This window comes from Dasypus novemcinctus, chromosome 17 (assembly GCF_030445035.2).
Source record: "Dasypus novemcinctus isolate mDasNov1 chromosome 17, mDasNov1.1.hap2, whole genome shotgun sequence".
In the NCBI taxonomy this organism is placed as follows: domain Eukaryota; kingdom Metazoa; phylum Chordata; class Mammalia; order Cingulata; family Dasypodidae; genus Dasypus; species Dasypus novemcinctus.
In genome coordinates, this window is record NC_080689.1 from 101012150 (window position 1) to 101026526 (window position 14377).

At 40.6% G+C, this 14377-nt stretch overlaps 1 pseudogene; it reads right to left on the reverse strand.

Annotated features, from left to right (window-relative positions):
* Positions 1 to 11886: 11886 nt before the first annotated feature.
* On the reverse strand, positions 11887 to 13618 carry LOC101431996 (olfactory receptor 2G2-like; annotated as a pseudogene).
* Between the last annotated feature and the right edge of the window lie 759 nt (positions 13619 to 14377).

A 14377-nucleotide genomic window follows, 5' to 3' on the forward strand; every position in this document is an offset into this window, starting at 1 on the left:
GATTTAATTTCACACCTACTAGAATGGCCATTATTAACAAAACAGAAAACTGAAGGTGTTGGAGAGGATGTGGAGGGGCAGGAATTCTTATTCACTGTTGGTGGGAATGTAGAATCCCCACTGTGAGTCTGTTTAGTGGTTCGTAAGAAAGTTAGATATAGATCTACCATGTGAATCTGCAAGACCACTACTAGGTATATAACCCAGAAGAACTTAGAGCAGTGATATGGACAGACATCCACACACCTATGTTCATAGTGACATTATTCACAATTGCCAAAAGATGGAATCAACCCAGGATTCCATCATATGGAATATTATTCAGCAGTAAGAAATAATGAAGTCGTGGAGCATATGACAACATGGATGAGCCTATAGAACTTTATGGTGAATGAAGCAAGCCAGGCACAAAAGGACAAATATTGCATGATTTCACTATTATGAACTATTAATAAATAAAATGAGAAAAATCATGGAGTTAATAATAGCAAGAATATGTCACCAGAAAATAGAACCTAGTTACAGAATGAAAAGCTGAAATTTAATCTTTGCAGAATTGGTAAAAATGTGTTTTTAAATGTTTAGAAATGAATGAAAAATGTCAAAGAACATTTTAGGATTTATAATTTATAGCACTAACATATGAGCATTATAGTGGTTTGTTTTTTGTTAATTTTTTTCTTTTTTCAAGTCTTGAAAAAGAAAATGCTCTAATATTGATTAAAATGATAAATGCACAACTCTGATTATATCAAATGTCATTGATTGTAAACTTTAATATAATAATATGGTGAGTTTGGGGAAAAATACACCAAATGTAAGATATATGCTATAATTAGTAGTAATATATTAATAGTAATATACTATGATGCTCTTTCATAATTTGTTACAAATGTTTCACAAAAATGCAAGGTATTGGTTGTGGGTGATGTATGGGAACTGTATGATGTTATGCATGTTTGTTTTCTAAGTTCACAACTTTTACTACATACTTACTGTTTCTGATTGTTCATGTAAGTATAACATACTTCAATAAATTTTTAATGGAATAAAACAGGCTGTTAGAGAGAAATACATAATTTAATATGAGGTTTTGAAGATTAGACATTTGAGCTTAAAGAGAAAGCTGGGAGGCATTGTAAAGTCATATGCAAAGGTTTTATTTTAAATTGTGATTAAATCATAATGTACTTGCTGTTCTCAAAAACCTAGTGAGGGGGGAAGTGGCTAAGACTTAATCAGTTGGACTCCCATCTACAATATGGGAGGCCCTGGGTTCACATCCCAGAGCCTCATTGTGAAGACAGGCTCACCCACATGCTGCGGAGAGCCCACAAGCACCATGGACAATCACCTCAGCAAGGTGATGCAACAACAACAAAAAAAGGGAGACAAGCAAAAAAAAAAAAAAAGGCAGAAGAGCATGCAGCAAATGGACACAGCAAGCAGACAGCAAGCAAGCCACAAGGGCGGGGAGATAAATAAAAAGTAAAAAAATACAGACACAAAAGAATGCACAGAGAATAGACACAGAGAGCAGATGGCAAGCAAAAAGCCACAAGGGGGGATTTTTTAAAAAACTAGTAAGGGAAGAAATACAAAAAATCAGAAACTTATAATACAGGACTGGGTGTGGGGTGCAGCACTAGAGGTGAATTCAGAGAGCCTACAAATGGGACTTAAGGGGCTTAGGAACCCATACTTAGAGTTGATAAAAAATATCACTGAAGTTTATTGTTTTCTCTTTCTGTTCTGAGCAACTGGTCAAAGTATTTTAATTTTTGTGAAAGAAAAATTGTAAAAACTTTATAATAATTCAGTAGTTTATAGCCATCTAAAAATATGGCTGTGGCTATTAAACAGAATAAATATTATAAAAACTAACTTTAAAAACAATAAAATCCTTAGAACAGTGATCTGTTTTAATTGGGTCTATTGCATTTCAGGTCCTAGTATACAGCCCAGTTTAGAAATAATGTAATGGTAGTTGTGCAAATTGGCCAAGTCCCACAGCTCTTCTGTGGTGAAATGGGCACTCAAACTCAGATTGTTCAGATTCTGAAATTCAAGCTCTAATTTATTCTCTTCTACTGAATCCCATTGACAGGGTCATGAACATAACAAAATTATTTAGTCACCCTTCATTAAGTGATTCACCCTTAGTAAGTCTCTCCTAAATGTTTCTTTTTTTTTTTTTTTGATTTTTTTTAATTGACTTTGTAATAATATTACATTAAAAATATATATGTGAGGTCCCATTCAACCCCACCCCCCCACCCCCCCTCTCCCCCCCCAACAACACTCGTTCCCATCATCATGACACATCCATTGGATTTGGTAAGTACATCTTTGGGCACCTCTGCACCTCATGGTCAATGGTCCACATCATGGCCCATACTCTCCCCCATTCCATCCAGTGGGCCCTGTGAGGATCCACGATGTCCAGTGATCACCCCCGAGGCGCCATCCAGGGCAGCTCCACGTCCCAAATATGCCCCCACCTCTCATCTCTTCCTGCCCTTCCCCATACCCATCGTCCACCATGTCCACTTTTCCCAATCCAATGCCACCTCTTCTATGTGGACATTGGATTGGTTGTGTCCATTGCACCTCTATGTCGAGAGGAGGCTCAGATTCCACATGGATGTTGGCTGCCATCCTCCCATTTTCAGTTGTAATCACTCTAGGCTCCATGGTGTGGTGATTGTCCTTCTTTAACTCCATCTTAGCTGAGTGTGGTAAGTCCAATAAATCAGATTGTAGGTGCTGGAGTCTGTTGAGGCTCAGGACCTGGCTATCACATTATCAGTCCAGAGATTCAAATCCCCTAACTATATCTTAAACCCCAACATTAACTGCACCTCCAGCAGATTAGTATGAAAGTCTTATGAAGGGAGATCCCATCTGAGTCCAGATTCATCACACATAAACACCATTTCCAGAGAGGGGCCATCTGCCCTGGTAGTAAACCCCATCGGCCATGACCATAACTCTCATGGGTCTCTTTAGCCTTCATAGGAACCAATATCTGGGGGTTGTATCTGCTTTATCTGTCTCTTTGACTCTGCTCAGTTGTGCATGAGGGCAATCCTTCTGCCAGCCTCCAGACTCTTTTTTAGAAACTCGTAGCCATATAAACTCATTTCTCCTTTCCATTTCCCCCTTACTTTAGGTCAAACAGCATTTTAAAGTCATGTTGTTTTATGTAGACATGGATATTCTGTTGATCCGCATTGAACCTTCCATATAAGGTCCTTTTCCAGTTGCATCATCAGTTGGTATTTGATAGTGGTCCCTCGTTGCCAGGGAGGCTCATCCCCGGGTGTCATGTCCCACGCTGGAGGGAAGGCATTGCAATTACATGCTGAGTTTGGCTTCGAGACTGGCCACATTTGAGTAACATGAAGGCTGACAGGAGGAAATTCCCAGGCACAATGTTGCTCTAGGCCTTGTTCTTGTTTTAGGTTTATCAGCTCACAAGCATAGTCATTAGCATCAGGGGCTCACTGTTGAACCCTCACTCCCTCCCGGTCCCCGCCGCTGTACCTGTGAGACTATCGCTGCTCCCCTAGGGACCACGACAGAGCACCACTGGCCAGGAACCCAGTACCCCCCCTGCTGGGTTTTTAATTGTTGCCACTATGAGTATATCCAATCATTACCATGCACCCTGGACATATGTTCTGTACAGCTCCCTGTCAGCCATATATCACCTGTCATTGGTATCCCATACCAGTATCCCTCCATTGCCATTGTTGAAACACTCTGTGATCCAGAACTCCCCGAAATTTGAAGCCCAATATAATGTCATGGTCCCTTACTAGGGAATGGCATATAGCGATGGGTTTAAAGGATAGATAAAGAACTTGGATAAAGTTAGATAAAGAACTTAGATAAAGAATGTTGACTTGAAAAAATTCCACATCCTATCCTTTTTTTTTTTTCCCCCCTCCCTAATTATTCAGCATTTCTTCGTAGGAGTCCTAGACCACAGCAATGCATATATATAATATACAGCACTCCCATACATCCACCACAACACCTTTTTCCTTCCACAGCGATACTCTTACACCCTATTCACATCATATTTACTTAAGGTGATGTACAGAGTCTGAGATATTAGCTTTCTAACATGGTAATATCTGTGCTTACATTATGGTGCATACTTTAGGATACACAGTTCTTTACATTTTTAGTTCTCCTATGTTTTACATTATGGTTTACATTATCAGTCTGTCATCTCCTATATGTTATGGTGTAATATTACATGTTTTATATCCATCCTTGTGTACTCTCCAGAAACTCCTCCCTTGCCCCCCATTTACTTTGGTTCCACACATTTAAGGTCCATTTTCCCTTCCACCTTGGTGCCCACAGTGACAGTCAACCTCCGTTTCCTGAGGAGCCACTTCCAGAGATAGATGGAATAGTGTTTAGGGCCTAACTTGCTTATCTGCCCCAATGCCCTGGGAGCCACCCTTTCTCTCGAGGGATAGAGTTCCCTCTATTTGGTGGCATTAGTCCTCCCCAGGATGTGGGTCCACCCCCACTCTCACTACTTGGGATTCTACCCCATGGTGTCACCCACTCTGGCAGAATGAGCATTTAGACATTCCCCAGGAGCCCGTCCTGCATCAGACCCTCCCCTCCGAGCATTCTAAACAGGTAACCCTCTTTATTATATTTTGATATTATTTTCTCGGCATTTTACTCTCCACCACCTCCTAACCCTCTCCTGTGTTCGTATGCTACCCCTCCCTCCCCCCACTTTTGGGCAACATTACCCAACCGTCCCTCCCCAGCCACCCTCAAACCCGTAAAGCCCCAACCGAAGGCAACCCCTTGCCCCCATTTTATCTCTTCTTTGTGTTCATACTTACCACCATCTCATCTTAAGTTCCACCCCTGCAGACATCGGCTCATATCCTTCCTCCACCCTCCAATTTCCTGTAAGCCTATCGTTCAGTCTCTTGCTATCTAGGGCAGCTTGTTTATTTCATATCATTGAGGTCATGTAGTATTTGTCCTTCAATGTCTGGGTTGCTTCACTCAACATAAGGTTCTCAAGATTCATCCATGTTATCACATGTGTTTGTAGTGTGTTTGTTCTTACAGCCGAGTAGTATTCCATTGTGTGTATATACCACATTTTATTGATCCACTCATCTGTTGATGGGCATTTGGGTTGATTCCAACTTTTGGCAATAGTGAACAATGCTGCTATGAACATTGGTGTACATATATCGGTTTGTGTCCTTGTTTTCAGTTCTGCTGGGTATATACCCAGCAGTGGTATTGCTGGGTCATATGGCAAATCTATGGCTAGTTTTTTGAGAAACCACCATACTGTCCTCCAGAATGGTTGGATCCTTCTGCATTCCCACCAGCAGTGGATGAGTGTTCCCCTTCCTTCACATCCTCTCCAGCACTTGTATTCTTCTGTTTTTTTCATAGCTGCCAATCTTATGGGTGTAAGATGGTATCTCATTGTAGTTTTGATTTGCATTTCCCTGATAGCTAGAGATTTGGAACATTTTTTCATGTGCTTTCTTGCCATTTGTATTTCTTCTTCGGAGAAGTGTCTGTTTAAGTCTTTTTCCCATTTTTAAAATGGGTTGTTTATCTTTTTATTTTCAAGATATAGGAGTTCTTTATATATGCAAGTTATAAGTTTCTTATCAGATATATGATTGCCAAATATTTTCTCCCACTGTGTGGGCTCCCTTTTTACTTTCTTGACAAACTCCTTTGAGGTGCAGAAGGCTTTAATTTTGAGGAAGTCCCATTTATCTATTAGTTCTTTTGCTGCTCGTGCTTTTGGTGAGATATTCATAAATCCATTTCCTATTACAAGGTCCTGTAGATGTTTCCCTACACTGCTTTCTAAGGTTTTTATGGTCTTGGCTCTTATATTTAGGTCTTTGATCCATCTTGAGTTGATCTTTGTATAAGGTGTGAGATGGTAATCCTCTTTCATTTTTCTACATATGGCTATCCAGTTCTCCAGACACCATTTGTTGAATAGGCCACTCTCTCCCAATTGAGAGGGTTTGGTGGCTTTATCGAATATTATGTGGCTGTATATGTGAGGTTCTATATCAGAGCTTTCAATTCGATTCCATTGGTCTATGTGTCTCTCCTTATGCCAGTACCATGCTGTTTTCACCACCGTAGCTTTATAGTATGTTTTGAAGTCAGGTAGTGTGATTCCTCCAATTTCGTTTTTCTTTTTCAGTATGTCTTTGGCTATTCGGGGTCTCTTTCCTTTCCAAATAAATTTCATAGTTAGTTTTTCTAGTTCCTTAAAGAAGGCTGCGTTGATTTTTATTGGGATTGCATTGAATGTGTAGATCAATTTTGGTAGGATAGACATCTTAATAATATTCAGTCTTCCTATCCATGAACAAGGAATAGTCTTCCATTTATTTAGGTCTTCTTTGATTTCCTTGAACAATCTTGTATAATTCTCGTTGTATAAGTTCTTTACCTCTTTAGTTAAATTTATTCCTAAGTATTTGATTTTTTTATTTACTATTGTGAATGGTATTTGTTTCTTGATTTCCTCCTGATCTTGCTCATTATTGGTGTACAGAAATGCTACTGATTTTTGCGCATTGATCTTATAACCTGCGACTTTACTAAACTCATTTATGAGTTCCAGAATCTTCGTTGTAGATCTCTCAGGGTTTTCTATGTATAGGATCATGTCATCTGCAAATAATGAAATTTTGACTTCTTCCTTTCCAATTTGAATGCCTTTTATTTCTGGTTCTTGCCTCAGTGCTCGTGCAAGTACTTCTAAGACAATGTTAAATAGGAGCAGAGACAGTGGCCATCCTTGTCTTGTTCCTGAGTTTAGAGGGAAGGAGTCTAGGATTTCTCCATTGTAAACAATATTGGCTTTAGGTTTTTCATATATACTCTTTATCATGTTCAAAAAATTCCCTTGTATTCCAATCTTTTGGAGTGTTTTTATCAAGAAAGGGTGCTGTATTTTGTCAAATGCTTTTTCTGCATCAATAGATATAATCATGTGATTTTTTTCCTTCAATCTGTTTATATGGTGTATTACGTTGATTGATTTTCTTATGTTGAACCATCCTTGCATACCTGGGATGAATCCCACTTGGTCGTGGTGTATAATACGTTTAATGTATTGTTGAATACGATTAGCAAGTATTTTGTTAAGTATTTTTGCGTCTAGGTTCATCAGAGAAATTGGTCTGTAATTTTCCTTTCTTGTGATGTCTTTGTTTGGCTTTGGTACTAGGGTAATGTTGGCATCATAGAAGGAGTTGGGTAATGTTCTTTCCGTTTCGATGTTTTGGAATAGTTTCAGCAGGATTGGTGTCAGTTCTTTCCGGAATGTTTTGTAGAATTCACCTGTGAAGCCATCTGGCCCTGGGCTCTTCTTAGTTGGGAGATTTTTGATAACTGATTCTATCTCTCTGCTTGTGATTGGTTTGTTAAGATCATCAATTTCTTCTTTTGTCAATATGGGCTGCTTATGTGTTTCTAGGAATTTGTCCATTTCCTCTAGATTGTCATTTTTGTTGGAATATAGTTTTTCAAAATATCCTCTTATGATAGTCTTTATTTCTGTTGGGTCAGTGGTGATATCGCCTTTCTCATTTCTTATTTTGTGTATTTGCATCTTCTCTCTTTTTTTCTTTGTTAGTGTTGCTAAAGGTTTGTCAATTTTGTTAATCTTCTCAAAAAACCAGCTCTTGGTGTTGTTTATCTGTTCAAGTGCTTTCTTATTTTCTATTTCATTTAGTTCTGCTCTTATCTTTGTTATTTCCTTCCTTCTTCTTCCTGTTGGGTTACTTTGTTGTTGTTTTTCTAATTCCTTCAAATGTGCAGTTAGTTCTTCGATTTTTGCTCTTTCTTCTTTTTTGATATATGAATCTATGGCTATAAACTTCCCTCTCAGTACTGCTTTTGCTGCATCCCATAAATTTTGGTATGTTGTGTTATCATTATCATTTGTTTCAAGGTAGTCATTGATTTCTTTTGAGATTTCCTCTTTGACCCACTGTTTTTCTAAGAGTGTGCTGTTTAATTTCCAAATCGTGGTGTGAAATCTGGGCTTCTGTCCCTTGCAAATCTCCAGCTTGACTCCACTGTGGTCAGAGATAATGTTTTGTATGATTTCAATCTTTCTGAATTCGTTCAGCCTTTCTTTGTGGCCTAGCATATGATCTATCTTGGAGAATGATCCATGTGCGCTTGAGAAAAATGTATATCCTGCTGTGTTTGGGTGTAGCGATCTATATATGTCTATTAGATCGAGCTCCTCTAATATACTATTCAGATGTTTTGTTTCTTTGGTGATTCTCTTTTGAGATGTTCTGTCCAGAGTTGATAGTGGTGTATTAAAATCCCCCACTATAATTGTAGATGTATCTATTCTTTCACTTAGTTTTTCCAGCATTTGCCTGACGTATTTAGAGGCACCCTTGTTAGGGGCATAGATATTTATGATTGTTCGATCTTCTTGACAGATTTTCCCTTTCACTAAAATGTAGTATCCTTCTGTGTCTCTCACAATTGTTGCACATTTAAAGTCTATTTTGTCTGATATTAATATAGCTACTCCTGCCTTTTTTTGGTTATTGTTAGCTTGTATGATTGTTTTCCAGCCATTCACTTTCAATCTCCATGCGTCTCTGGGTCTAAGATGTGTCTCTTGTAGGCAGCATATGGATGGGTTATATTTCCTTATCCAATGTCCCAGTCTGAATCTTTTGATAGGTGAGTTTAATCCGTTGACATTCAGTGTTATTACTATCAAGGAATTATTTGTGTTAGCCATATTTTGATTGGATTTGTGTTTGTCATATTTTGTTTGTATATTTTTTTGGTCTTTTTTGTTGTTGTTGTTGGTCTTATACTCTCCTCCAACTTTGCCTTTCCTGTTTTTTCCTTTCTTCCTGCAGAACTCCCTTTAGAATTTCTTGAAGGGGAGGTTTCTTGTTGGTATACTCTTTCAGTTTCTGTTTGTCTGTGAATATTTTGAACTCTCCATCATGTTTGAATGCTAGTTTAGCTGGATAGAGTATTCTTGGTTGGAAGTTTTTTTCCTTTAGTACCTTGACTATATCATACCACTGTCTTCTTGCCTCCATGGTTTCAGAAGAGAAATCAGCACTTAATCTAATTGAGCTTCCCTTGTATGTGATGGTTTTCTTTTCTCTTGCTGCTTTTAGGATTTTCTCTTTGTCTTGAGCCTTGGATAATTTGATAAGTATATGTCTTGGGGTGGGCCTGTTGGGGTTTATGACTTGTGGAGTGCGCTGTGCTTCCTGGATATGTACATCTGTCTCTTTCAGTAGATTTGGGAAGTTTTCAGCCATTATTTCCTGCAACACTCCTTCTGACCCCTTTCCCTTCTCTTCTCCTTCTGGGATGCCTATAATATGTATGTTTGTGCATTTGCATTGTCATTCAGGTCCCTAAATCCTAATTGGATTTTTTCTATCTTCTTATTGACCCCTTCTACTATCTGTTTGATTTCTGATGTACTGTCTTCCACATCACTAATTCTCTGCTCTGTCTCTTCTAGTCTGCTGATATTTGCTGCAAGTGTATTTTTGATTTCTTGAACTGTGGTGTTCATTCCCATCATATCTGTTATGTTTTTGCATATGTCTGCAATTTCCCCTCCAAGTGATGTCTTCATGTTGTTAACCTCTTTCATTACTGCATCAAATTTGTCGGTGATGAATGTTCTGAGTTCTTTCATTGCTTGTGCCAAGTTTTGCTCCCCTTCGTGCTTATTGGTTTGTTGATTGGATTCAGTCATGTTTTCCTGATTATTGGTTTGGTTTGTAGATTTTTGTTGCTTTCTGGTCATCTCTTTATTTTGACGAATTTAATCAGTTCCTTAGCTTCTTTGTCTGCTTTTGGAGGTTAATTAGTTGTTATTTTTGCATAGGTGTTATATCTTCTCTTTGTCACTTTTTTCTTCTTACTCAAGTTACTTGTTGTTGGTTAAGTTCACTTTAGAAGAAAGTATTAGTGTTGGGAAAAGGCAATTGTGTCAGCAAGGGTAAAGTGTAAAGTGGTATTGGTAATGTATGTTAACAAAGCAAGAATATGAGATCTGGGAGGATGGAGGTTAGATTCATGTAGATTGTATAGAGTTATAGCTGTAGGTAGAGTATCTTTTATGAAGTAGATGACTGAATATAGGCGGAATATGGTATGAACTACAAAGCTATTGTTTTCATGAGAGAAGGATAAAGAAAAGAAAGGTAATAGTTTCAAGAGTGGATAACAGACAGAAAACAGAACAAAGGTATTAGAAATTAAGAGTTAGACACTTTGTGGATCAAAGAATGGGAGGTGGGGGGTGGAATATAGGAGAGACAGTAGATGATAGTGGTTATCAAGATGCAGGGGAAGAGGGATAGTGTAGGTAGCCTAAATCAGTTCACACAGAAATGAGGCAGTGGAGGATGGGAAAACCCAGCAAATCAGCAAATGTGAGGTGTTCCCTGTAGCACGTATTGTGTACTTGAATTAAAATAAAATAAGTGGAAAATGAGGGACAAGAGGGAAAGAGAGAACCGAAAAAAAAAAAAACACTAATTATAATAAAGAAAAAAAGAAAGACAAGAAGAAAGGAAGAAAGAAAAAGAGGATAGGCAAGCGGTGGGGAACAGATGGGGGGAGAGAGATACAGGTATACACGTGTCACAATTGCAACACTATCTAAAACAACAACCAAAAAAACCCCTAAATATCTGTATAAAAAAAAAAGGACTTTGGGGGAGACGCTAGGAGAAAAGACTAGGGGATAATGCAATATTAGCAATCAGGGCGTCAAAAAGAGTAAAAAATAAGATAAAGTGAAAATAAAAACAAAACAATATGAACCATTAAAGATAAAACGCAAACGTTGAGGTCCAGGGCACTCAAGGACCCCAGGTAGACCCCAGAGCATGATGGATTCAGGGGTGGAAAGTCTGAGACACTGAAGACTCAAGAGGTGTGAGTCTGGGGTGTGGACCGCCAGAGTTCAGGGGACCCAGACCTGGCAAGCTCAAATCTGGTCCACAGAAAGCTTAGGAGCCCTGCAGTGCAACACAGCCCTCAGGGATCCCCGTAGCTGGGTGCCAGCCCTGTGGGGGAAGCCAGATCCGCGAATTTTATATTGAATTTCTGATCCCTGAAATTCACCTAACTCCTCAGGGTATCAGCCTTTGGACAGCTCCCTCCCTGTGCTCCCTCGCAACGGCCACTTGAGGGTGCCTCTACACCACGGCCAGTTCAATGACCCAGATCCCAAGCCCCGCCGGGTGGGGTGGGCTTCAGCTGGAAACGCCGAAAATAGACTCTAAGATCCGAAATCCCAAACTTCGCAAAATATCCTCCAATCAGCTTCCAGACGTGTCCTCCTCCCTCACTGCACCCTACAACAGTCTCCCAATTGTGTCCCCTTATTGTCCAAAATCCAATTCCGTTGCAGATCAGCAGCCGGACCTGTGGGGATGGAGCTCCAGGCGGAAGCACAGCCCCCCCTGTCCGGCGACCAAAAACGTCCCCCGCTTCACAAGAAAACACCGTCTGTCTCCCCAAATCAATCTGCAAAGGAGTCTTGTCCCAACAATCTCTCACCAGCCAGCCCAGTATCCGCAAATTTCTCAGCACCGCAAAGCCTCTAGTAAAAGGAAAAAAAAAACAAAAACCCTGGCCGCCGCGGCTCCAGAGCTGCAGGAGCGCCCGCTACCGTGGCTCCGCCCACCCAAGGAGGGAACTTTCCGAGCCCAGCTGGGACTTCCGTTTATATATTATAGATGTATCCTCTCTGTTACCTTCCCACCGAATTGACGTCCAGACACCTTCCAACCAGCAAAAATCCCCGAAACAGCGCGGTCTCAAAGAGCCTTCAACGCTGCCCAGCCGCCCCCTGCAGAGACACTACCAGGCAAGCTCACGCAGCCACCATCTTGCCGAAAAGCCCTAAATGTTTCTTGATAATCATGTCCCACTCAGTCATAGAGTTTCCAAAAATTTTTTTTCAGTGCTGCCTTTACTTCTTGTTCCTCAGGGTATAGATGAGTTAGTTAAGCATGGGGATCACCACGATGTAGAAGAGGGAAGCAAACTTTCCTTGGTCCTTGGATCTACTTTTGGCTGACTGCAAATACATAAAAATGATAGTTCCATAGAAGATGACTACCATCAGGTGGGAAGAGCAGGTCCCAAATGCTTTATGTCTTCCAATGGCTGACTTGATCTTCAAAATTGCTTGAGCAATGTACCCATAGGAGATTAGGATGAGTGACAAAGGCACTACCAGGAATAATACACTAGCCACAAAGAGCTCAGCCTGGTTGAAGGTGGTGTCCACACATGCCAACCTGATGAGTACAGGGACCTCACAGAAGAAATGATCCACCTGGCAGTGACCACAGAAGGGCAGCTGAAGGGAGAATGTTGACTGAATCAATGTAGTGGCCACCCCACTGAGCCATTCCATAGAGGCCAAGACATGGCAGAGCCAAAGATGCATGAAAAAATATAATGTAAAGGATGGCAAACAGCAACATAGTGATCATAGGTCATCACAGCCAGGTGGATACACTCAGTGTAGCCCATTACAAGGGAGACATAGAGTTGAATCATGCAGTCTACATATGTGATGGACTTATCTGAACACTTGAGGTTGACTAGAAGCTGGGGAATGATACTGCTGAGGAAGCAGAGGTCCAGGAAGGAAAAATGGGAGAGGAAAAAAATACATAGGAGTATGGAGTTTAGAGTCCAAGATGGACACCAAGATGATAGCAGTGTTGCCTAGAAAGGTCATGAGGTAAAGGAACAAGATTATTCCAAAGAGAACCAGCTCTAACTGAGACTTGTCTGAAAAACCTATCAGAATAAATCCAGAGGAGGCACTCTCATTGGTCCCCTGAATTACTCTTACTTTGACCTTTCACTTCTGAAAGATGAAGTCATATCATATATTAACCTCAGGGATTTTATGACAAATCAATGACAATAAAGATTTAGTGCTAGGGGCAAGATGGTGTCTGAGTGAGTGCATCTCTTAATCTCTCCTGCAAAGAAGCAGGTGAGTACGATCAGAGTTCTGCTGGACCAGGCTGTTTTGGGGGCTTGCAGGGCAGGATGTGTCTGGACATTGATTTGGTGAGACAGTGACAGAAGAGATTCTTGCAAGAGGTAGAATTTTGGGTCTCTGACATAGAGGTCAGAAGTTGTGGGTGGGACTCTTCCCCCTAGGGCTGGCAGCCCAGATGTGGCAATCCCTGAAAACTTTGTTGTGCTGAGGTGTTCCCAGACCCTGAGCAGGCTGTTTCAGGGGCTTGCAGGGCAGGAGGTGACTGGATGTCAATTTGGTGAGACAGTGACAGATTCTTGTGAGAGGTGGAATTTTGGGTTTCTGACACAAAGCTCAGAAGTTGTGGGTGGGACCCCTCCCCCTAAGGCTGGCAGCCCAGCCACAGGGATCCCTGAAATGCACACTACAGCATTCCCAAACCCCATGTTTACTGGATGCATGGTTCCCAGGTCTGTATACCCTAAAACCTGGTAGCCCACACTCCACAGACTCACATACCTTGAGTCTGCAATATCCCGGACTTCCCATCCCCAAATCCAGCACCCTGAGGCCCATCTGAGGTCCTTGATTACCCTAGCACTCCACGTTTTTTTTTTTCTTTGAGCTTTGAGGAGTGTACCAGCTGACTTGGGGAGAGTCTGGGAAGAAAGCAGAGGTGAATCTGCTGAGAAAGCCCAATTTACGTAAATGTCCTAGGATAGGAAACTTGGTCTGGGAGGAGGTGGATCAGAAAATCAATTAGACCTCCCCTAGCACACCTAAGGGGAAGAGACTTTAGGACATGCTATCTCATATTTGGGGTTGCTGGTGAGGTGTAAGTGCTCTCATGCTGGAAATAAAGAGTCACTCTCTTCTGTGTTGAGTTGGTTCAACAAGAACCCACTTAAATCTCCTACCAGACCTCTCAGGCACCTTTCCAGCTGACCTGGGAGAGACAGAAGTGAGGATGGGAGAAAGATGGAATGTAAGATCCCTAAGCATTTTATTTAACTGCAAAGAGGATTCCTAGCTTGAAACTTTGATTCTTTTTTTTTTTATCATGGTTGCTACTGTTGCATTGTCTCCTGGTCTTATCTCCTATTTTATCCCACAAGGTTCTTTTTCATTTATTTAGTTTTTTTTCTGTTTATCTTGCTTGTTTCATCCCCTTTTATGTTCCCCCCTTTTTTCTCTTTTTTTCTCTCTTTTTCTTCTTTTTTATTTTATTTTCTTTATTTAATAGGTGCTGCAGGGAGCACTTCACATTTGCTGTGTTTCCTCATCCTCCATTTCCTCTTTTCTGTGTGT